The sequence below is a fragment of the Hyla sarda genome, chromosome 4, assembly GCF_029499605.1.
Source record: "Hyla sarda isolate aHylSar1 chromosome 4, aHylSar1.hap1, whole genome shotgun sequence".
NCBI lineage: Eukaryota > Metazoa > Chordata > Amphibia > Anura > Hylidae > Hyla > Hyla sarda.
In genome coordinates this window covers 364356234-364382417 of record NC_079192.1, presented here as the reverse complement: position 1 = coordinate 364382417, position 26184 = coordinate 364356234, and positions in this window count along the sequence as shown.

Genomic DNA, 26184 nt, shown 5'->3' with positions numbered 1-26184 from the left:
CTGGAGCAGGATTTAATGGAGTCAACCTGTCAGAAATGCCGCCACAAATTCAATCTTTCTATTAAGGAGAAGACGGCACTGTCTGAATTGGAGAATTTGGAGGTGTGGTCATCTGACAGACAGATAAAGGGGGCGCTGTGGTCATCATGGATAAGGGTCTGTATCTGGACTTAAATATGAACATCTTGTCTGATACATCTACATACAGGCCCCTGCCTGGTGACCCCACCTCCAGCTATAAAAGCAAATTGGCTGACCTTGTGAACCTTGGAGTAGAGGAGGCACATGTTGCTCTGAAGCAAAGGGATTTTTTGTTAAATGATAATCATATTGTCTCTATTTTTCCTTCACTACCCAAGGTTCACAAAGGGGTCTCCCCCCCTCGCCCTATAGTTGCGGGCAAATCCTCTCTTCATAAGTGTATGTGCTCGTGGGTGGATACTATACTCCAGCCCCTTATCCCTAATATCCCGGGATTCATTAAGGACATGAAACATACATTAGAAAAGTTAGAATCTGTGGCATGTGAGGAGAATTACTCATGGGAATGTTACGTCATTGTATTGAGTTATACCTCATGGTCTGGGGTCTGACTGCTGTGGAATACTCTGGTGGCCTGCAGAAATTTTTATTTCTTGTGGTTGATAATTTGCTTACCCACAACTTTTTTATGTTTAATTCTAGTTTCTTTCTGCAGACCACCGGGGCATCGATGGGGGCAAAGTTCTCCCCCTCTCTCGCCAACATTTATATATGTTGGTGGGAGAGGGTGATTCTCTTCTACCCCAATAACCCCTTTTCCCCTTACATCATATGGTATGGCTGCTACATCCACGACCTCCTATTTATTTGGGGGTCCGATGTGGCGGCCATACAGGGGTTCACCGAGTACCTTAACAATCACCAATACAATTTGAAATTGACAGTTACACATCAGAAGATATCAGTTGTGTTTTTAGACTTGTTTTTGGAGGGCGATGGTCAGGAAGGGAGAATAAAAACTAAAACATTTAGGAAAGAAACAGCGGTAAATTCCATACAGCACGCTACCTCCTGTCATCCAAAACATGTGTCCCAAAATTTACCTGTGGGCGAGTTCATTTGCGCTCGCTGTAATTGTAGCTCTGGTCAGGATTTTGCTTTGGAGGCAGACAATATCTGTGCATGCCTGACTGCTTGCGGGTATCCATCATGGGATATTACACTGGGTAGGAATATTGCTTCTCATTGCTTATTAAATCGGGCAAGGAACCTAATCGCCAAAAGTTTTGCAGAGATATGACTACATCTCCTGTATTTTTTTTTTGACCCAATATAGTGTGGATTTCGGTAAAATATGCCAAATTATTCATACTTTTTCCCTGTCATATCCTCTGATCCAGCCTTTGCCCATGCTCTCCCGAATGGTTACAAATGTGTGTCTAGAAGAGCCCCAACGATCGGGCACTGGTTTCTCCAAGTTTGTTTTCTGACCGCATTAAACATAGACCCACTTGGCTTGAGCAACAGGGATCCTTTAAATGTGGCCATGGGAGATGCGTTTGTTGTAGTATTATGTAAGTGCGGTCTAATGTTACATCATACACTACAAAGGAAACCTTTCCCATTAACCCCTTAAGGTTAAGTTTTCCACCTAAAAATCCATATTATGGCTTATTTTTTGCACCACCAATTCTACTTTTCAGGGACATTAGTCATTTTACCCAAAAATCCACGGCAAAACTGAAAAAAAAAAAAACATTGTGCAACAAAATTGAAGAAAAAAACCCATTTTGTAATTTTTGGGGGCTTCCGTTTCTACGCAGTGCATTTTTTGGTAAAAATGATACCTTATCATTATTCTGTAGGTCCATACGGTTAAAATGATACCCTGCTTATATAGGTTTTATTTTGTCGTACTTCTGGAAAAAATCATAACTACATGCAGGAAAATGTATCCGTTTAAAAATGTCCTCTTCTGACACACATAACTTTTTAATTTTTCCACATTTTTTGCGCCGTGATCTGAAGTTTTTATTGGTACCATTTTTGTTTTTATTCGACTTTTTGATCGCTTTTTATTCATTTTTTTAATGGTATAAAAAGTGACCAAAAATACGCTATTTTGGAATTTGGAATTTTTTTTACGTGTACGCCATTGACCGTGCAGTTTAATTAACGATATATTTTTTATAGTTTGGACATTTATGCACGCAGCGATACCACATATGTTTATATTTATCTTTATTTACATTGGTTTTTTTTTATGGCAAAAGGGAGGTGATTCTGACTTTTATTAGGGAAGGGGTTAAATCACATTTATTAACCCTTAGTATAATCACATGTATAGAAGCTACTATACATGTGATTACACTAAGTAACAGTGTGTAGGGTCTCTACTGACCCATCTCCAAGTATTCCTCTTGAATCCCTGAGGAGCTACCTGTAGGAATACAGAGTAGCAAAACGCGTTGGATTTATGGTCTAAACCACATGAACATACTAATACCTTCAACCATATTGTACAGACAACTACCCTTGTCTGACAATTATCACTGTTATAGTGTTGTTACTAAATATATTGCAAATGGAATATGTTCTTGATTTTCTATGTATTTCCTAACATATTTCCCCTTACCCTAGATTAGTAACATTGCCACAAGTTACATCTATGCGCCCACTTTAACTCCAGACACGTTTCTATGTTGTCAAGACACTGTGCTTAATGTCACGATAAAAGTACCTCCACCATCTCTTTATTTGGCATCGAGAGAGTTAGTGTGCCCGTCAGAGGAGGTAATTTGAGACAAAAGCTTCTCGACAGAGAAGTTTATTGGATCTTGAAACTGGGAACACATTTTCCAGTCAGTCTGAACAAGAGGCAAGACGTGATTTTAAATTACTACTTCTTGTCCCTGGTACTTGCTCATGCTTTCCTCAACTATAGTGTCTATAGAATTCCCCATTGTCTATATAGGGAATACCTTTTAGTTCACATGAGCATCATTCCCCCTCATTACTTTCAGTATATAGAAGTGTCCCAAGTGCTTCCAGGTTTTTCTTTCCCTTCCGGACCCTAGGGAATCTGTGACATATATTGATATTAATATGTGTTATTTTATACTATATCATGTGACATATTGACTGTTCGCATATTCCTTGTGGTTCCGGATGATATAATTAGCTATGTACACATTTGGTAAATTTTTATGAGTTCAATGTATACATCAAATGTTGTAATAGCTGTGTTCCATTATTTTAGTTTATACAGGTGAATATTTTAGATCCATAATATTATATTATTATATATGAACGCAGCTGTGCTGTATATAAGCACCGAATGGTAATGTAGCATCAACATACACAGATGTGTAGTACACCGTCTATAATATTACCATACTATATATGTAATAATGGTTTTTAAATTTGATATTGTTTTATTCATGTGAATTTTTCAAAGTGAAGATTCTTTATATAGCAGGTATAGGAGATGTGGATACCTGAAAGGTATCACCTATTGGCAATTTTGCCTTGATTAGTATCCCCCTGCACCACACCTATTTATAGGTTTCTGAGTAAGGCCTCCTGCGTGAGGCCGAATCACGTCACCTTCTGATGTCCTGTTGGTGTACATTGGATTTTACTGAATAAAGCATCTATCCTCCATATGGGCTTTTGTGCCTGGCAATCTTCTTCTACAGTTGTACCATGTCATACCATGTAAGGCCCCTTTCCCATCGTTAAAAGATCCGTTATAAACGTTCGTTAGAAAAGCTTTAAAAATGAATGTTTTTTTTATTTATTATCCATTATGACCCGTTATAGCCAGTCATGAATAACAGACGTTAGTTGTGACGGAAGAAAAAGGAGAGAGTTTGGAGAAAGGAAGGCCTATTAGTAAAGAGTTACAGTAGTCGAGGCGGGAGTGAATAAAAGCAATAATGAGAGTTTTAGCAGTTTCAGTAGTGAGAAACGGGCGGATTCTTGAAATGTTTTTGAGATGCAGGTGACAAGAACGTGAAAGAGACTGAATATGGGGAGTGAAAGACAGATTAGAGTCAAGTATAACTCCAAGACAGCGAGCCTGCTGCCCGGGAGTTATGGTAGTACCACATATCGAGATGGAAATGTTAGGGTTAGGTACAGTATCAGTTGATGGAGAAAAGACAAGAAGTTCTTTTCTAGAAAGACTTAGTTTCAGATATAAAGAGGACATGATGTCTGAGACGGCAGAGAGACAGTCACTGGTATTCTTTAGGAGTGCAGGGGTGATAAGATATATAAAGTCATGGTCGTAAATGTTGGCACGCCTGAAGTATTTCTCACAGAAAAGGATTGCAGTAACACATGTTTTGCTATACATATGTTTATTCCCTTTGTGTGTATTGGAACTAAAGCAAAAAAAGGAAGAAAGAAAATTGGACATAATGTCACACCAAAATATCAACAATCTCAAAGTTACAAGTCCATTTTAAGAGATTTAGATTTGCCTTTGTCCACAGTGCGCAACATTACCAAAAATTTTCAACCAATGGCACTGTAGCTAATCTCCCTGGGCGTGGACGGAAAATAAAAATTGATGTCAACGTAAGATAGTCCGGATGGTGGATAAGCAGCCCCAAACAAGTTGCAAAGATATTCAAGCTGTCCTGCAGGCTCAGGGAGCATCAGTGTCAGCGCAAACTCTCTGTCAACATTTAAATGAAACACTATGGCAGGAGACCCAGGAGGACCCCACTGCTGAAACAGAGACATAAAAAAGCAAGACTACATTTTGCCAAAATGAAATTGAGTAAGCCAAAAGCCTTCTGGAAAAACGTCTTACGGACAGATGAGACCAAGATAGCACTTTTTGGTAAAGCACATCATTCTACTGTTTAGAAAAAATGGAATGAGGCCTACAAAGGAAATAACACAGTACCCATAGGGAAATATGATGGAGGTTCAATGATGTTTGGGGTTGTTTTGCTGCCTCTGGCACTGGGTAGCAAAAACAAAAAATTATTTGAGAAAATGAAATCTGAGGATTGCCAATGGATTTTGGGTTGCACTGTACAGCCAAGTGTACAGCCCAGTGGAACATGCAGCCCACTGCCCTGTTTAATGACTTCTAATCAAATTGGGTCTCAGAAATTAGACCCGGTGTGATCAACCCCTCAGCCCCTGTACTACAACCGCCATCATGGAAACAAGTCTGTTCCATGATGGGAGTAGTAGTCCCGGCTGTGGGAGTCTGTAGGCAGAGGTGTTAAAACGGCAGTACATGAGGGATGTTATATCGGGTCTTAACGGATGAATAGCAGAAGATCCATCTTGCTTCTTCTTTTTGAAGGAGATTATCTATATCTCCTTTTCTCTGTCCCAATTTGACTGTGGTGATACCCCAAAATTGGATTGCTTCTAAATTGTTCCTATGTACAGTTCTCATATGTCTACATATTGGGGTCTCAGTATTGGTGCGTATTGTGCTCAGATGTTTTCCCACACGTCTTCTCAATTGTTGTACTGTTTTCCCTATGTATAATTTAGGGCAGCCACATTTGGCTGCATACACTACGTTTTTACTGTTGCAGTTAATGAACTCCCTAATTTCGTAGTTCTTCCCATCAACTGGGTTAACAAAGGATTTAGTCCGTGGCATGAACTTGCAGTTCACACAATGGCCACAAGGATACGAACCTGGTGGTGGTGAGGTTTGAAGCCAGTTGGAGTCCCTGGAGACTTCTATATCCTTCTGATGGCTATGTACAAGGATGTCCTTTAGATTAGGGCCTCTCTTGTAGGTTATGCTTGGGTTTTTACTTATCACATCCTTGAGGTCCCTATCCGCTAAGAGTATTGGCCAATACCTATCCATAATTCTCCTAATTTGAGGAGAATAGGCATCATACATTCCTATGCATCTTATGATTTTTGGGGAGTTAGTTTCCTCTCCCCTTTCCTCCAAGAGTGATGTCCTAGTTCTCGAGTTGGTTTTATTGAATGCTTGTCTCATGAATTTTTTGGGGTATCCCCGGTTACAAAACCGTGACATAAGATTTTGACTTTCCTCCCTATAATCTTGTTCCTGCGAGCAGTTCCTTTTTGCTCGCAGGTATTGGCCATAAGGTATACTCTTGCGAAGAGAGCCTGGGTGCCAACTTTTCCAATGTAATAGGCTATTGGTAGCCGTAGGTTTCCTAAAGATCTTGGTTTGTATTCTATTGTTCTCATCTATTCTGATATTCAAATCCAGAAAGTTAATAGATTTTCCTCCCACTTCATGGGTAAATCTCATCCCTATTTCGTTTCGATTTAGGGTATTTACGAAATCCAAGAATAGCGACTGTGATCCTTCCCAAAAAATTAAAACATCGTCCAAATACCTACCCCAAAATATTATGTGCTCCGTGTAGTGATTCAAGGTGTCATCTCCAAAAACAAAATTGTGTTCCCACCACCCCAAAAAGAGTGTAGCAAAAGTAGGTGCACAAGTAGTCCCCATAGCGGTACCTTTTACTTGTCTGTAAAAGCTACCCTGAAATTAAAAATAATTGTGTGTTAGCAGAAAATCCAACAATTTGGTTACAAATGAATTGTGGTCTAAAAAAGACCTACTTTTCGTGTTTAAATAAGATTCTGTCGCTCTAATACCTAAGTGGTGTGCAATGTTACTATATAATCCTTCCACATCTAAACTCATAAGTGAGGTGTGTTCTGTGACAAATCATTATTTTTTTTAACTGTGTCTTTTGTGTCCTTGAGGTGTGATGGGAGTGTAGGGACAAAGGGTGAGAGAATGGTATCCACATATTGACTAATATTTTGGGTTAAGTTATTGTTCCCAGAGACAATTGGTCTTCCTTTTATTGGTGGATACTTTTTATGTGTTTTTGGCAGTGCATAAAATGTCGCTATTCTTGGATTTTTGATCAGTAGGAACTTAAATTCTTCCTCAGAAATAAGATTGTCATATTTCGCCATTTCCAACAATGTTCTCAACTCTCCCAGGTAAGTTTCTGTTGGATCTTTCCTTAATATCTCATAAGTGTCGCCATCATCAAGGATGTCCATAACCATCCGTATGTATTGGAATCTGTCCATGAGGACAATGTTCCCCCCTTTGCCCGAGGGTTTTATTACCAATTCTTCATTAGATTGTAATTGTTTGAGGGCCTTTTGTTCCCCCATGGACAGATTGGAGTGTATCTTTTTTTGTTACGGTTTGATTTTTTTGTATATCCTTGGTTACCATTTCAACAAATGTATCTATATTGGAAAATTGTGTGAAGGAGGGTGTTAACATAGAGCGTGGTCTCAAGTTAGTAAATGGTGCATTTAAGTTAGATTCTTCACCCTCATTTTCCATCTCCAAATCCCTCAAAGCTTCTAGAGCTACGCTCTCCCTGTATCTCATCAGGTTCCCATCCTTCTCTCTTTCTTTGTGCCACTTGTGTAACGCCAATTTGCGTGCAAAAAGGTTGACATCTTTAACCCATTCAAAATGATTAAACCTGGGTACTGGTGTAAATGAAAGTCCCTTCAGTAATAGTGATCTCTCTAGTTGTGATAAATTATAGGAGGACAAATTGAATATCTGCATATCATCATCAATGTTTGTATCCACAGATGGTGCCGATCCTATCTCCACCCTCAAATCTTGGGGATAAGTCCCCCCATAGCTTGGTAAGTTGGTCCCGTTGTTTGTGGTATTGTCGTTATTGATGTTTGACTCGGGGGGAGAGGATTGGGTGCTTGGAGTCCTAAAAAAGCCGCCGTTGTGGAGATAGGTGCTCCTATCAATGGTGTCATCATCCTTTGGGCACTCTGTATCGTATTTGTTTGAAACATAGCTGGAATATGTACCCCTGTATTTAGTTGGTTCCCAGATTGATGCATAGATCTGAATGCATTGGAATAAGAGGAGGGTTGGGATGAGGCTCCTGAATTGGGATATTGCTGTGTATTTCTCTCTCCCCATCCTCCTCTATTCCTATTCCTCCCACCCGCTGTATAGCTTTGCTGAGGAGGGTTTCTTTCAGAGTTAGGATAGGGTTTCCACTTCTGATTCTTTCGTTTAGTGCCTGTTGAGCTATTACTCGAATCAGAGAGAGTGTCCTCTACAGCAGAATTATCTGGTTCACCCAAATTTGGGTTATATGTTGTTCTTCTACCCTCAGGGTGATTTTCTTTATAGGTATAGACTTTATCACTTGCAAAGTCTGTATAGTCCCTTATATACTTCCTATGCTTTCTTTCCTTTATCTCACTTTTAAACGTTTCCAGATTTTTTTGTAATCTTATTTCCAAATTCTTGAATTCAGGATTTTCAGTAAAGTTTTGAATCTGCTGTATCTCTACCTGCAGTTGTGTATTAGCTTTTTGTAGGAATGTTTTTTCATAATCCAGGAGATAATTAATTAGTCTCAAGGAGTTTTCCATCTGTAAATGTTCCCAACCCCTCATAAATTGTTCATCCTCTCTATGGGAGGTGGGTATTATATTATTGAATGAATGAATATGCCCGTTATTTTGATGGACATTATTCAGCCATTAGTTACAACTATTCCATCCATTATTATACATCCGTGTTTACACAGAAAATGGATGTTTAGGCGGAGCCTAGCCGTGGACTGGAATGAACGTGTGAGCCTGTAGCTCTCCCGTCTGCTTCATGTTCTACTGCCTCTAACTACCTCATTATTCCCACTAAATTGTCAAGTTTGGCCGTGGAACACCCGGTGACACCGGCAAATCCCCTGGACCAGAAAACCAGGCGAACATGACCAAATTCATTAAGAAGAAAGGCGGCATTTCACCAGCCAGACCACTCAAGATGGTGCTGAGGGGTGCTCCCCGGCAGTCGTCACATAGAACTTTTTGAAATCTTTTATGAAGAAAGCTCTGGCACAAGCAGTCAAACCTGTCCTGGTGGAGCTGAAATCAAAGTGGAGGTGCAGGCTGTGGGCACTAGAACGGAGGAAGATAAGAAGAAAATGGGTCTGCTAATTTATATGGGTCCAGCAGATGGGCCTAAATCATAATAGTGCTCCCAAGCATAAACAACAACAAAATAAGCCTATTTATTGGTGCAAAATAAGGTGGGGAGGGCCTAAAATATAACTTTTATAATATCTATTAAAATGTTCTTAAATTAAACACCCAGTGTCAGTGTTATAAAATTGAATTAAATATGTCAACTGCAGTATACTCATAACACATAGACATCAATATCCGGTGTCCATGCTGTTAAAAGATTTCTAGAGGATGCAGATTTAGTGATACAGAATCACAGATATAATTCCCAACGCGTTTCTAGCGCAAACATGCGCCGTCCTCAGGGGAATAAAGACAAAAAACAAACTATCAGGTATCATTAGGACCTGAAATAGATATGAACAATTGGTTCTCATATATGCATCAATGAGATCAGATAGTCCTCAATAGAGGAACACCTATACTGCAGTCCCTTAAAACGGAGCAGTTAGTCACCCTGCTCACTAGATTCGGGACTTAATTGCCGTGGAGCTCCAGGTACCTATGAAAACAAATAAAAGAGACATATATGGCCATCAGCGTTGATTCCTGCAAATGAAAGCCTGTGTTCCCTCACTTAGTTGTTCTCACTCACCTATAAAGTGATGTATTCAGATACCTGTAAAAGATACACAGAAAATGCCCCAATCACTCTTATGTCCTGTAAAAGAAAAGGGGGGGCTAGGCTGTAAAAGATCTTTTACTCACGGTCCTGAAGTATGGCAAACGGTTCAGACGGAGCGCATACCTGCAGTGGCAGGGAGCCGTCACTATCGGCTACTGTGCGCTCTGTACATGTGTCTGCGGCATCTGACGTTATATCCGGTCGCTGTCTGACAGCCTCACGAGTGCCGCGCCCCCATCAGACGTCATCAGGAGGGGTGCGGTTAGATATCCCGACGCTGTCAGTGTATCAGTGAGCTGTCAATAGAGTCTGATGTTAGTTGCTATGGGTGCAATTACGTCACTGGTGTGTAAGTAATCGGGCAATGAATGAATGTAAGTTTCCAGCGCATCCATTAGGTACACCAATAGAGGGTGAAAGAAGTGGATGTCCAGTGGCCACAGGACACCGTGTTCACAACTGGACAGGTATGGACACAAAACAAGTGCAGCAATATTTGCCAAAAATAACAATAATTAATAACACATAGTAGACCAAAGTCTAATTTAGGTAACCCACAATTTAATTATAGCATGGACACATTTCCCAGCCATATAACAACCTGACTGTACACCAAGGTTATATGATACAGAGCCAGGTTGTCTACCCCTATTACAGGGACATGTTTTTTAGAGTTAATAAATTTATATCAAACCTCAGATATGTAGGGTGACCCGAGGAGCCATGATCCAGGGTCCGACTAGGTGCCTCATGGATTTAAGAGGGGCACTATTTTAGTCAGATATGGTGTCGGGTCCCCCTCCTTATTCTATTGAATAATTCAACTATAACCTTTTTCTTAAAAACAATTTTTTATATTTCTAAAAGGTATTTTGTTCTACAATGCGGATATGGGGTTGCCCTTTGAGCCTGATCCGGGACCCGACACCATATCTGACTAAAATAGTGCCCCTCTTAAATCCATGAGGCACCTAGTTGGACCCTGGATCATGGCTCTTCGGGTCACCCTACATATCTGAGTTTTGATATAAATTTATTAACTCTAAAAAACATGTCCCTGTAATAGGGGTGTTACGCCTAGCGCTCCGGGTCCCCGCTCCTCCCCGGAGCGCTCACGGCGTCTCTCTCCCCGCAGCGCCCCGGTCAGTCCCGCTGACCGGGAGCGCTGCACTGTCATGGCCGTCGGGGATGCGATTCGCACAGCGGGACGCGCCCGCTCGCAAATCGCATCCCAGGTCACTTACCCGTCCCGGTCCCCTGCTGTCATGTGCTGGCGCGCGCGGCTCCGCTCTCTAGGGCGCGCGCGCCAGCTCTCTGCGACTTAAAGGGCCAGCGCACCAATGATTGGTGCCTGGCCCAATTAGCTTAATTGGCTCCCACCTGCTCCCTGGCTATATCTGATCTCCTCCCTTGCACTCCCTTGCCGGATCTTGTTGCCTTGTGCCAGTGAAAGCGTTTAGTGTGTCCAAAGCCTGTGTTACCTGAACTCCTGCTATCCATCTCGACTACGAACCTTGCCGCCTGCCCCCGACCTTCTGCTACGTCTGACCTTGCCTCTGCCTAGTCCTTCTGTCCCACGCCTTCTCAGCAGTCAGCGAGGTTGAGCCGTTGCTAGTGGATACGACCTGGTTGCTACTGCCGCAGCAAGACCATCCCGCTTTGCGGCGGGCTCTGGTGAAAACCAGTAGCCTCTTAGAACCGGTCCACTAGCACGGTCCACGCCAATCCCTCGCTGACACAGCGGATCCACAACCCGTAAGCCGAATCGTGACAGTAGATCCGGCCATGGATCCCGCTGAGGTGCCGCTGCCAAGTCTCGCTGACCTTCCCACGGTGGTCGCTCAGCAATCGCAGCAGATTGCCCAACAAGGACAGCAGCTGTCGCAGTTGACCGCCATGTTACAGCAACTTCTGCCTCTGCTACAGCAGCAACCATCTCCTCCGCCAGCTCCTGCACCTCCTCCGCAGCGAGTGGCCGCTCCTAGCCTTCGCTTGTCCCTGCCGGACAAATTTGATGGGGACTCTAAACTCTGCCGTGGATTTTTGTCTCAGTGTTCCCTGCATATGGAGATGTTGTCGGACTTGTTTCCTACAGAACGGTCTAAGGTGGCGTTCGTAGTAAGCCTTCTTTCAGGAAAGGCCTTGTCTTGGGCCACACCGCTCTGGGACCGCAATGATCCTGCCACAGCCACAGTCCAGGCCTTCTTCGCTGAAGTCCGGAGTGTCTTCGAGGAGCCAGCCCGAGCTTCTTCTGCCGAGACTGCCCTGTTGAACCTGGTCCAGGGTAATTCTTCAGTGGGCGAGTACGCCATCCATTTTCGTACTCTTGCTTCCGAGTTATCATGGAATAACGAGGCTCTCTGCGCGACCTTTAAAAAAGGCCTATCCAGTCGCATCAAGGATGTGCTGGCCGCACGAGAGGTTCCTGCCAACCTGCAAGAACTCATCCATTTGGCTACCCGCATTGACATGCGTTTTTCTGAGCGACACCAAGAGCTCCGCCAGGAAAAAGACTTAGATCTCTGGGCACCTCTCCCACAGCATCCGTTGCAATCTACGCCTGGGCCTCCCGCCGAGGAGGCCATGCAAGTGGATCGGTCTCGCCTGACCCAGGAAGAGAGGAATCGCCGTAGGGAAAAAAATCTCTGTCTTTACTGTGCCAGTACCGAGCATTTCTTGGTGGATTGCCCTATCCGTCCTCCACGTCTGGGAAACGCACGCACGCACCCAGCTCAAGTGGGTGTGGCGTCTCTTGGTTCTAAGTCTGCTTCTTCACGTCTCACGGTGCCCGTGCGGATTTCTCCTTCAGCCAACTCCTCCCTCTCAGCCGTGGCCTGCTTGGACTCTGGTGCCTCCGGGAATTTTATTTTGGAATCTTTTGTGAATAAATTCCGCATCCCGGTGACCCGTCTCGTCAAGCCGCTCTACATTTCCGCGGTCAATGGAGTCAGACTGGATTGCACTGTGCGTTACCGCACAGAACCCCTCCTGATGTGTATCGGACCCCATCGCGAAGTGATTGAGCTCTTCGTCCTACCCAACTGTACCTCTGAGGTCCTCCTCGGTCTGCCATGGCTCCGGCTTCATTCCCCCACCCTTGATTGGACCACCGGGGAGATCAAGAACTGGGACTCTGCCTGCCATAGGAAGTGCCTCTCCCCCCCTCCCAGTCCCGTCAGGCAAACCTCAGTGCCTCCTCATGGCCCCCGTCCTGGTGTCACACTGCCCCGTGCCAGGCTTCGCCCTCTGCCCTCCCTCCCCATTCCCACTCCTGCTGTACTGCCTGCCGTTGAGGAAACCCTCCATTCTTTCCCGGTGTCCTCATCCCAGGGGAGGCAGTTACCGGTCAAAGAAAAGGGGAGACCTAAGGGGGGGGTACTGTTACGCCTAGCGCTCCGGGTCCCCGCTCCTCCCCGGAGCGCTCACGGCGTCTCTCTCCCCGCAGCGCCCCGGTCAGTCCCGCTGACCGGGAGCGCTGCACTGTCATGGCCGTCGGGGATGCGATTCGCACAGCGGGACGCGCCCGCTCGCGAATCGCATCCCAGGTCACTTACCCGTCCCGGTCCCCTGCTGTCATGTGCTGGCGCACGCGGCTCCGCTCTCTAGGGCGCGCGCGCGCCAGCTCTCTGCGACTTAAAGGGCCAGCGCACCAATGATTGGTGCCTGGCCCAATTAGCTTAATTGGCTCCCACCTGCTCCCTGGCTATATCTGATCTCCTCCCTTGCACTCCCTTGCCGGATCTTGTTGCCTTGTGCCAGTGAAAGCGTTTAGTGTGTCCAAAGCCTGTGTTACCTGAACTCCTGCTATCCATCTCGACTACGAACCTTGCCGCCTGCCCCCGACCTTCTGCTACGTCTGACCTTGCCTCTGCCTAGTCCTTCTGTCCCACGCCTTCTCAGCAGTCAGCGAGGTTGAGCCGTTGCTAGTGGATACGACCTGGTTGCTACTGCCGCAGCAAGACCATCCCGCTTTGCGGCGGGCTCTGGTGAAAACCAGTAGCCTCTTAGAACCGGTCCACTAGCACGGTCCACGCCAATCCCTCGCTGACACAGCGGATCCACAACCCGTAAGCCGAATCGTGACAAGGGGTAGACAACCTGGCTCTGTATCATATAACCTTGGTGTACAGTCAGGTTGTTATATGGCTGGGAAATGTGTCCATGCTATAATTATAATGGGGGTTACCTAAATTAGACTTTGGTCTACTATGTGTCATTAATTATTGTCATTTTTGGCAAATTTTGCTGCACTTGTTTTGTGTCCGTCCCTGTCCAGTTGTGAACCCAGTGTCCTGTGGCCACTGGCGCATCCACTTATTTCACCCTCTATTGGTGTACCTATGGATGCGCTGGAAACTTACAAGTATTCATTGCCCGATTACTTACACACCAGTGACGTAATTGCAACCATAGCAACTAACATCAGACTCTATTGACCGCTCACTGATACACTGACAGCGTCGGGATATCTAACCGCACCCCTCCTGATGACGTCTGATGGGGGCGCGGCACTCCTGAGGCTGTCAGACAGCGACCGGATATAACGTCAGACGCCGCAGACACATGTACAGAGCGCACAGAAGCCGATAGTGACGGCTCCCTGCCACTGCAGGTATGCACTCCGTCTGAACCGTTTGCCGTACTTCAGGACCGTGAGTAAAAGATCTTTTACAGCCTAGCCCCCCTTTTCTTTTACAGGACATAAGAGTGATTGGGGCATTTTCTGTATATCTTTTGCAGGTATCTGAATACATCACTTTATAGGTGAGCGAGAACAACTAAGTGAGGGAACACAGGCTTTCATTTGCAGGAATCAACGCTGATGGCCATATATGTCTCTTTTATTTGTTTTCATAGGTACCTGGAGCTCCACGGCAATTGAGTACCAAATCTAGTGAGCAGGGTGACTAACTGCTCCATCTTAAGGGACTGCAGTATAGGTGTTCCTCTATTGAGGACTATCTGATCTGATTGATGCATATATGAGAACCAATTGTTCATATCTATTTCAGGTTGCTAATGATACCTGATAGTTTGTTTTTTGTCTTTATTCCCCTGAGGATGGGGCATGATTGCACTAGAAACGCGTTGGGAATTATACAACATTGAAATATGTTCTATCTGTGATTCTGTATCACTAAATCTGCATCCTCTAGAAATCTTTTAATAGCATGGACACCGGACATTGATGTCTATGTGTTATGAGTATACTGCAGTTGACATATTTAATTCAATTTTATAACACTGACACTGGGTGTTTAATTTAAGAACATTTTAATAGATATAATAAAAGTTATATTTTAGGCCCTCCCCGCCTTATTTTGCACCACTAAATAGGCTTATTTTGTCACTAGAACGGAGGCCCTGGAGGTAACCTGTGCTGCTTTAACCTCTCACTCCGCCACGATCTCTGACCGCACAGACCTTATGGAAGCTCACTTGAATGTAACTTATTCACTGATTGAAGAGCAGGAAATTAGAAGCAGGAGGAAGAATGTGCGCCTTAAAGGCCTACCTGAGTCGTGGGCTGGGGATGCTCTCCCTAAGATTGCTCGGTACATCTTCGCAGTTCTGCTGGGCCCAAAGCGAGCTGCACAAATTGTTATAGAGAGGATCCACAGGGCGTTGCGGCCGAAATCGAGATGAGACCGAGATGTTATATGTGAACTTCTCTCCTTTGTCAACACGGCAGCGATTTTACAAGTGACCAGGGATCAGAGGCCTCTTACCTATGGAGAAGTAGAAATAGCCCTACACCAGGACATTGCACCCTCTACACTCGCAAAGAGAAGGCTTCTACGCCTGCTGCTAGAACAGCTGAGAAGCATGGGTCTACAGTACGCCTGGCTCTTCCCATTCGGCCTATGCATATCCCACAATAACAGACGCTTTACGGTCCGGACGCCAAACCGCTTCCCCCCACTCCAGAAAATGGACGAATGGAAGGTGGTATCCAGTTCCAAGTCCTCCACAAAGAAGAAAACTCTTCTTCTTTGCATACTGAGTGGAGCTCTGCTGTTGTCCTCTACCTTGCTGAGTTTGTTTTCCCCCTATGGGGTCATCAGGTTTGACGGTTGTAGGGCCTTGAGGCCTGTTGTTTTGTTTGCCCCTATTTACTAAGCCTGCTTCTCTCCCTACCGGTGTGAACTGGACTTCTGCCATGGCATCACCATTGTGCTACCCCTCACCTTCCCCCTTCCTTTCTCCCCATATCCCAACAGTCATCTCAACCACGTTTAGGACATGGACGATGGACTCTGGGCCCTTTCCCCCCTCCATCCTCACCCCCACCCCTTTGCACCAAGCGGAAATCTCCGGGACAGATTCTGTTAAATGCATATAGAAAATACATGGGGTCATTGTTGTCCCCTCAGGACTTGCACCATGCAGTCACTTTCTTATTGTTAGTTTGTTATGCTTGTCCCAAGTATTCCTTTAACCCCTTAAGGACGCAAGACGTAAATGTACGTCCTGGTGAGGTGGTACTTAACGCACCAGGACGTACATTTACATCCTGTGCATAACCGCGGGCATCGGAGCGATGCCCGTGTCATGCGCGGCTGATCCCGGCTGCTGATCGCAGCCAGGGACCCGCCGGCAATGGCCGACGCCCGCGATCTCGCGGGCGTCCGCCATTAACCCCCTCAGGTGCCGGGATCAATACAGATCCCAGCATCTGCGGCAGTGCGCGATTTGAATGAATGATCGGATCGCCCGCAGCGCTGCTGCGGGGATCCGATCATTCATAACGCCGCATGGAGGTCCCCTCTCCTTCCTCCGTCCGGCTCCCGGCGTCTCCTGCTCTGGTCTGTGATCGAGCAGAACAGAGCAGAAGATGACCGATAACACTGATCTGTTCTATGTCCTATACATAGAACAGATCAGTATTAGCAATCATGGTGTTGCTATGAATAGTCCCCTATAGGGACTATTCAAGTGTAAAAAAAATGTAAAAAAATGTAAAAGTAAAATAAAAAAAAAGTGAAAAATCCCCTCCCCCAATAAAAAAGTAAAATGTCAGTTTTTTCCTATTTTACCCCCAAAAAGCGTAAATTTTTTTTTATAGACATATTTGGTATCGCCGCGTGCGTAAATGTCCGAACTATTAAAATAAAATGTTAATGATCCTGTACGGTGAACGGTGTGAACGAAAAAAAAATAAAGTCCAAAATTCCTACTTTTTTAATACATTTTATTCAAAAAAAATTATAAAAAATGTATTAAAAGTTTTTTATATGCAAATGTGGTATCAAAAAAAATTACAGATCAAGGCGCCAAAAATGAGCCCCCATATTGCCGCTTATACGGAAAAATAAAAAAGTTAGAGGTCATCAAAATAAAGGGATTATAAACGTACTAATTTGGTTAAAAAGTTTGTGATTTTTTTAAGCGCAACAATAATATAAAAGTATGTAATAATGGGTATCATTTTAATTGTATTGACCCTCAGAATAAATAACACATGTCATTTTTACCATAAATTGTACGGCGTTAAAACGAAACCTTTCAAAATTAGCAAAATTGCGTTTTTCGTTTTCATTTCCCCACAAAAATAGTGTTTTTTGGTTGCGCCATACATTTTATGATATAATGAGTGATGTCATTACAAAGGAAAACTGGTCGCGCAAACAACAAGCCCTCATACTAGTCTGTGGAATAAAAAATAAAAGAGTTATGATTTTTAGAAGGCGAGGAGGAAAAAATGAAAACGTAAAAATTAAATTGTCTGAGTCCTTAAGGCCAAAATGGGCTGAGTCCTTAAGGGGTTAATTGTCATTTTTTCAATATTTGCCTCTGACGGTTTATTACCTTTGTCTCCTTTTCATTAAGCTTTTATACCCCCTCCCCCCTTGCCTCCCTGTTTCTACCATCCCACTCCCCCTTCCCTCCCCCACCCGCAAACCCCCTCTCCCTCCCCTCCCCACCCCTCTTGCCCTATGTTATGTTTGGTGTATGGGCTTCCTTGATGCAATGGCTCACTAGCTATGGTACATGCAATTGTTTGTATTTCTAACCTGTTTCATTTGACCATTGTACTCCCAGAGGTGTAGTCCATGAGGAACCACAGACTAGGCTGTATTGGTGTTCCCCCCCTCAGTCTGGTACTTGCCACACTGCTGTAGGTAGTGGTCGGCTATTCTGATTGTTCACTTTCCCTCTTCCCTCCCCTTTTCTTGTTGCTTAACTCTTTATCCATAGTTTGCTTTTACTTCCCTTTTCCTTTCTTCCGCCACTCTCTACCTTCTTCCCCCCTCTTCCTCTTCCCTATCTTACTTTCTCCTACTTTTACTGCCCTTCCCCTTACCCCCCCCCTCCCTTTTTTTTGCATCCCACCTCTCCCTGCTATACCCCTCCTCCCCTCCCTTTTTCTTATCCTTCTCTAACCGCTTTGATGTCAGATCTTTCTGTTACCTCTTTCGATGTTCGGGGTCTAAACACCCCTGAAAAAAGGCACCATGTTCTGAATCTTCTTAGAAGACATAAAGCATTGATAGTGTTCCTGCAGGAAACACATTTTAAAAAGGATAAGATACCAAGGCTCCCCACTAAGTATTATTCCGTGTCATGGCACCTCAGCGTCGAAAGGGGTTTCCATTGCCATTCATCGCTCCCTCCCAGTCAAGATTCTCCAGCATTACTCTGACTCAGAGGGTAGAGCTCTATTTCTCTGCATTCAGCTTTCCCATACCACATATACTTTAGCTGATATTTATCCCCCAAATCACGCCCAGATGCCTTGGCTTCTAACTACTTTATCCGATTTACAACTGTTTGCTAAGGGACCCATCATACTGGGCTCCGATTTGAATGTTGCTTTGAGTCCGTGTATGGACATCTCATCTGCCACTTCTGCCATAGCTCAGCGCTCTCTGGCGAGGCTGCACTCTAAACTTGCTGACTTATCTCTTATAGATTCCGGGCGCTCTATGAACCCCTCCATCTGGGACTACATGCACTACTCTACTGTTCAAGACTCCCACCAATGCCTGGATTACCTGCTCATCCATACCTCACTCCTACCTGCGCTCACCTCAACAGGTATTGGCACAATCACAATCTCAGACCATGCCATCTTTCTCTCTCTTTCTCTACTGTGCTCTCCCCCCCCTCTCCCTTCTTGGAGATTGAATGAAAGACTCCTGGAAAAACCCCGAGCTATGACATACCTCCGGCAGCACCTTGAGACTTATTTTGAGGTGAACCGGGACTCTGGCCCGGCTCCCCCCATGATCTGGAAAGCCCAAAAGGCGTATATTCGCAGGATTCTCATCTCTTGGGGGTCGACATTAAAAAAGGAATATAGGAAGCGGGTGGATGACCTACTATGGGAAATCTTGACTCTAGAGAGAGCTCATAAACGCACACAACTTGCTGCAACTCTAGATAAACTGAAGTCCTTAAGAGAGAACTTACTCTCTTATCTGCAGGAACAATGCTCTAAAGCTTACCTACATCATAAGCATCGCATTTATGCACATGGCGATAGGGGGGCAGGCTCATGACTTCCCTCATCAAAAAGGCAAGGGCCAAACAGCATATTAGGGCTGCAACTACCGATTATTTTAATTATCGGTTAGTTGTCGATTATTTTATTGATTAATTGGAAAAAATGTCAAAATGCCAAAAAAAAGGGGTTCAGCTGATTCTACTTGAAAAACTATATACAATGGCAATATTAAAAGTTTCTGGCATGTGATGTGACCAAACAGCAGCAATTATGGATTTTTTTTTTTTTATGTTTACACCGGTTGCTGTCATTATTAATGCTCCTGTACAGAAACCAGCATAAATTTGATACTGCCGCATGGGTAACTGTCTGAACTATTAAAAAAAATGTTGATGATTCACTAATATTTTAATAGTTCAGACAGTTACCCATGCGGTAGTATCAAATATGTAAAAGAAAAAATATTTAACTTTTTTTGTATAGCAATAGGAAAAGGGGGAACTAATTTTTATTGGGGAGCAGTAAATTTACATTCTTTTTCTTTACTTTTATTTTAATATAGCACTCCTATACACATGTGTATGTGCAGACTGTAGACCATTGCTTTTACAGACCCCTTTAGACAGCAGGGCCCCCCTTTAGACAGCAGGGCCCCCCTTTAGACAGCAGCCCCCCCCCTTTAGACAGCAGGGCCCCCCTTTTAGACAGCAGCCCCCCCCCCTTTAGACAGCAGCCCCCCCTTTTAGACAGCAAGGCCCTCCTTTAGACAGCAGGGCCCTCCTTTAGACAGCAGTGCCCTCCTTTAGACCTCAGGGCCCCACTTTAGAAAGCAGCCCCCACCCTTGTAGACAGCAGGGCCCCCCTTTAGACCGCAGCCCCACCCTTGTAGACAGCTCACTTACAGCTGTCCTCTGTCGGGACTGCCGTTCCGCTGCACAGTTCTAGCGTCCGCATCATATAGTCCTATGGAGGACCATGTGACAAACACGTCACTCTGCTTCCTCCGTAACGTTACGCCGGGCGCAGGGGAGGAGTGGAGTGACGTGTATGTCACATGCTCCTCCATAGGACTACATGATGCGGACGCTAGAATTGTGCAGCAGTGCGGCAGCCCCCGACAGAGGACAGTTGTAAGTGAGCTGTCTACAAAGGTGGGGGCTGCGGTCTAAAGGGGGGCCCTGCTGCCGCCCCACATGTCCCCGCCGGAACATGCCTATTTTCTGCTGCTCATCTCTGTACCCGACGGAAATGAGCAGCACGTCCCGGCGCTGCGCTGATTAAACTAGGAGCAGGGCAGCTGTGGGGACATGTTGGGTGGCGGTGAATAAACGAATGAATGTAGCCTATATGCGGGACATGTCGGCTTCATTCATTCATTCACTGCCGCCACTGACGGCAGACAACGAATCGGGCGATTATTCAATAACGGGATTCGTCGACAACGAATCCCGTTATCGATTTTAATCGATTACATTGATTAATCATTGCAGCCCTACAACATATAAATGGAATACGGGACGGGTCGGGGTCCATACTTACCTCCACAACGGACATTGCACGACAATTTCAGATCTTTTTTTCAAACCTCTATAACCTTAAATCTAGCCAGCTGTTAGATGAGGGTCCCTCTGTGGACTCCCGTCAGGAACACTTTTAAGCTGACCTCAATTTATCATGATTAGACCCCTCTATGGCCCAGACCCTATTAGCTCCAGCCGCTTCCCCCACAGGCCCAGCAAGCTCACATCACCCTCATTGCAAAAGATGGGAAGGACCCGAGTGAGTGCGGTAGCTAACAGAGCTATCTCATTCTTGAATCTTGATCTGAAGATTTGGGACAAGCTTCTATCCAACATGATCAACACGTTTCTTCTTCATGTGATTGCCACTGAACAATCGGCCTTTGTGCCTGGCAGGAAGGGCAGAACTAGTAACATAGTAACATAATTCATAAGGTTGAAAAAAGACCAGAGTCCATCAAGTTCAACCTATAACCCTAATAAGTCTCTATTGAGTTGAGTTGATCCAGAGGAAGGCAAAAAAAAAACTCATACTAGAGGTAAAAATTCCTTCCCGAATCCAAATATGGCAGTCAGAATAAATCCCTGGATCAACCTTCCGTCCCTATAAATCTAGTATACATAACCAGTAATGTTTTTACTCTCCCAAAATGCATCCAGACCCTTTTTGAACTCTATTACAGAGATCACCATGACCACCTCCACTGGGAGAGAATTCCACAGTCTCACTGCTCTTACAGTTAAGAACCCCTGTCTGTGCTGGTGTAGAAACCTTCTTTCTTTCTTCCTTCTTTCTTGCCCCCTTGTTATAGATACAGATCATGGGAAAGATCTCTGTACTGTCCCCTGATATATTTATACATAGTTATTAGGTCTCCCCTAAGCCTTCTTTTTTCTAAACTAAATAACCCTAATTCTGATAATCTTACTGGGTACTCTAGTCCTCCCATTCCCTGTATTACTCTGGTTGCCCGTCTTTGAACCCTCTCCAGCTCCACTATATCTTTCTTGTACACTGGTGCCCAGTACTGTACACAGTATTCTATGTGTGGTCTGACTAGTGATTTGTACAGTGGTAGAATTATTTCCTTGTCGTGGGCATCTATGCCCCTATTGATGCACCCCATGATTTTATTAGCCTTGGCAGCAGCTGCCCGACACTGGTCACTACAGCTAAATTTAAGACTCCTAAGTCCTTTTCCATGTCAGTCATCCCAAGTGTTCTCCCATTTAATACATAATCCCAGCTCGGATTTTTCTTCCCCATGTGCATTACCTTACATTTTTTAGTGTTGAACCTCATCTGCCAATTCCCAGCCCAAACCTCCAACCTATCCAGACCCATTTGTAACCGTGCATTGTCCTCTATAGTGTTTACCGCTTTACAGAGTTTAGTGTCATCTGCAAAGATTGCTACTTTACTATTCAACCCCTCTACAAGGTCATTAATGAATATATTAAATAGGACAGGACCCAAGACGGACCCCTGTGGTACCCCACTAGTAACAGTCACCCAATCAGAATAAGTATCATTAATAACCACCCTCTGTTTCCTATCATTGAGTCAGTTACTTACCCACTTGCACACATTCTCCCCCAGCCCAAACCTTCTCATTTTATGCACCAACCTTTTATGTGGAACCGTTTCAAATGCTTTGGAAAAATCCAGGTATACGGCATTCAGCGATTGCCCCTGGTCCAGTCTGGAGCTCACCTCCTCGTAAAAGCTGATCAGGTTAGTTTGACAGGATCGATCCCTCATAAAGCCATGGAGTCATATATTTATTTTTATCAAGATTCTCCAAAATAGCATCTCTTAAAAAACCCTCAAACAATTTACATACAACCGAGGTTAAACTAACAGGTCTATAATTCCCAGGGTCACCTTTTGACCCCTTCTTAAATATTGGCACCACATTTGCCATGTGCCAGTCCTGGGGAACAGTCCCTGCCACTATAGAGTCCCTGAATATTAAAAATAGGGATCTGTCTATTACATTAATTAATTCCTTTAGAACACGGGGGTGAATGCCATCTGGACCTGGTGATTTGTCTATTTTGATTTTTTGTAGGCGGCACTGTACTTCTTCCTGGGTTAGACAGGTGACCTGTACTGGGGAGTTTACCTTATCACACTGTATTTCACCTGGCATTTCATTTTCCTCATACCTTTAAAATTTTGGCCTCCTTACACTGTATTCACTCGACTCGCTCTCTGTTGGTCCTTCTCGGGGTTGACACCGAGAAGGCCTTCAATAGAGTGAAATGGTCCTTTATGAAAGCAGTCGTCCACAGGTTCGAATTCCCACAACCATTTATCAATGCCATCTTCTCGCTCTATGCCCAACCGTATGCATCCCAACTTGTAAATTACTCTGTCTCTCCACCATTCCATATCACCAACGGCACCAGGCAGGGCTGCCCTCTATCCCCAACATGTTTGCCCTCGTTATAGAGTCTCTGCTTCAGAGGGTTAGGCAACACTCTTCTATTAATGGGGTACACACCCCTTCTGGTTGTCACGGTGCCGGCTGTCAGGAGGTGGATCCTCTGTGCCAGAGAGGGATTGGCGTGGACCGTGCTAGTGGACCGGTTCTAAGTCACTACTGGTATTCACCAGAGCCCGCCGCAAAGCGGGATGGTCTTGCTGCGGCGGTAGTGACCAGGTCGTATCCACTAGCAACGGCTCAACCTCTCTGACTGCTGAAGATAGGCGCGGTACAAGGGAGTAGACAGAAGCAAGGTCGGACGTAGCAGAAGGTCGGGGCAGGCAGCAAGGATCGTAGTCAGGGGCAACGGCAGGAGGTCTGGAACACAGGCTAGGAACACACAAGGGAACGCTTTCACTGGCACAATGGCAACAAGATCCGGCGAGGGAGTGCAGGGGAAGTGAGGTATAAATAGGGAGTGCACAGGTGAACACACTAATTAGAACCACTGCGCCAATCAGCGGCGCAGTGGCCCTTTAAATCGCAGAGACCCGGCGCGCGCGCGCCCTAGGGAGCGGGGCCGCGCGCGCCGGGACAGGACCGACGGAGAGCGAGTCAGGTACGGGAGCCGGGGAGCGCATCGCGAGCGGGTGCCACCCGCATCGCGAATCGCATCCCGGCTGGAGGCGGTATCGCAGCGCACCCGGTCAGTGGATCTGACCGGGGCGCTGCGGGAGCGAGAGTGTAGCGAGCGCTCCGGGGAGGAGCGGGGACCCGGAGCGCTCGGCGTAACAGTACCCCCCCCCTTGGGTCTCCCCCTCTTCTTGGAGCCTGAGAACCTGAGGACCAGATTTTTATCTAGGATATTGTCCTCAGGTTCCCAGGATCTCTCTTCAGGACCACAGCCCTCCCAGTCAACCAAAAAGAAGGTTTTTCCTCTGACCTTTTTGGAGGCCAGTATCTCCTTTACAGGAAAGATGTCTGAAGAACCGGAGACAGGAGTGGGAGAGATAAGTTTAGGAGAGAAACGGTTGATGATGAGTGGTTTAAGAAGAGAAACGTGAAAGGCATTAGGAATACGAAGAGAAGGAGGGAGAAGAAGTTTATAAGAGACAGGATTAATCTGGCACAAAATTTTGAAAGGACCAAGATAGCGTGGTCCCAATTTGTAGCTGGGAACACGGAAGCGGACATATTTAGCGGAGAGCCATACCTTGTCTCTGGGAGAAAAAATGGGGGGAGCTCTTCTTTTCTTATCAGCAAACTTCTTCATGCGTGATGAAGCCTGTAAGAGAGAATTTTGGGTCTCTTTCCATATGGTGGAAAGATCACGAGTTATTTCATCCACAGCGGGTACACCAGAGGGCAAGGGAGTAGGGAGGGGGGGAAGAGGGTGACGGCCGTACACCACGAAAAATGGGGATTTGGAAGAAGATTCAGAAACTCTGAAGTTATACGAGAATTCGGCCCATGGTAGAAGATCTGCCCAGTCATCCTGGCGGGAGGAAACAAAATGCCGTAAATAATCACCCAGGACCTGGTTAATTCTTTCTACTTGCCCATTGGATTGAGGATGATAAGCAGAAGAAAAGTTTAATTTAATCTTGAGTTGTTTACAGAGAGCCCTCCAGAATTTAGACACGAATTGGACGCCTCTATCCGAGACGATCTGCGTGGGCAACCCGTGAAGACGAAAAATGTGTACAAAAAATTGTTTTGTCAACTGAGGCGCAGAAGGAAGACCAGGAAGAGGGATGAAATGTGCCATCTTGGAGAATCGATCAACGACCACCCAAACAACAGTGTTGCCACGGGATGAGGGTAAGTCTGTAATAAAGTCCATACCAATCAGAGACCAAGGCTGTTCGGGAACAGGCAGAGGATGAAGAAGACCAGCGGGCTTCTGGCGAGGAGTCTTATCCCGGGCACAGACAGTGCAGGCTCGCACAAAATCCACAACATATGTCTCCAGAGTCGGCCACCAATAGAAACGAGAGATGAGTTGCACGGATTTCTTGATGCCCGCATGACCTGCGAGATGGGAGGAGTGACCCCATTTGAGGATTCCGAGGCGTTGGCGTGGAGAGACGAAGGTCTTCCCTGGAGGAGTTTGCCTGATGGAGGCTGGAGAAGTGGAGATCAGGCAGTCAGGAGGAATGATGTGTTGCGGAGAGAGCTCTACTTCCGAGGCATCCGAGGAACGAGAGAGAGCATCGGCCCTAATGTTCTTATCGGCAGGCCGAAAGTGAATTTCAAAATTAAATCGGGCAAAGAACAGAGACCACCTGGCCTGGCGAGGATTCAGCCGTTGGGCAGACTGGAGATAGGAGAGGTTCTTGTGATCGATGTAAATAATAACTGGAAATCTTGATCCCTCCAGCAGATGCCTCCATTCCTCAAGTGCTAATTTAATGGCTAGTAGCTCTCGATCCCCGATGGAGTAGTTCCTCTCCGCCGGAGAGAAGGTCTTAGAAAAAAAACCACAAGTAACAGCATGCCCGGAAGAATTTTTTTGTAGAAGGACCGCTCCAGCTCCTACTGAGGAGGCATCAACCTCCAATAGGAAGGGTTTAGATGGGTCAGGTCTGGAGAGCACGGGAGCTGAAGAAAAGGCAGACTTGAGCTGTTTAAAGGCGTCTTCCGCTTGAGGAGGCCATGACTTAGGATTGGCATTTTTTTTGGTTAAAGCCACGATAGGAGCCACAATGGTGGAAAAATGTGGAATAAATTGTCTGTAATAATTGGCGAACCCCAAAAAACGTTGGATAGCACGGAGTCCGGAGGGGCGTGGCCAATCTAAGACGGCAGAGAGTTTGTCTGGATCCATTTGTAGTCCCTGGCCAGAGACCAAGTATCCTAGGAAAGGAAGAGATTGACATTCAAACAGACATTTCTCCATTTTGGCATAAAGTTGATTTTAACGAAGTCTCTGAAGAACCATGCGGACATGCTGGCGGTGTTCTTCTAGGTTGGCAGAAAAAATCAGGATATCGTCCAGATACACAACAACACAGGAATATAAGAGATCACGAAAAATTTCATTAACAAAGTCTTGGAAGACGGCAGGGGCGTTGCACAGGCCAAAGGGCATGACCAGATACTCAAAGTGTCCATCTCTAGTGTTAAATGCCGTTTTCCATTCATCCCCCTCTCTGATGCGGATGAGAT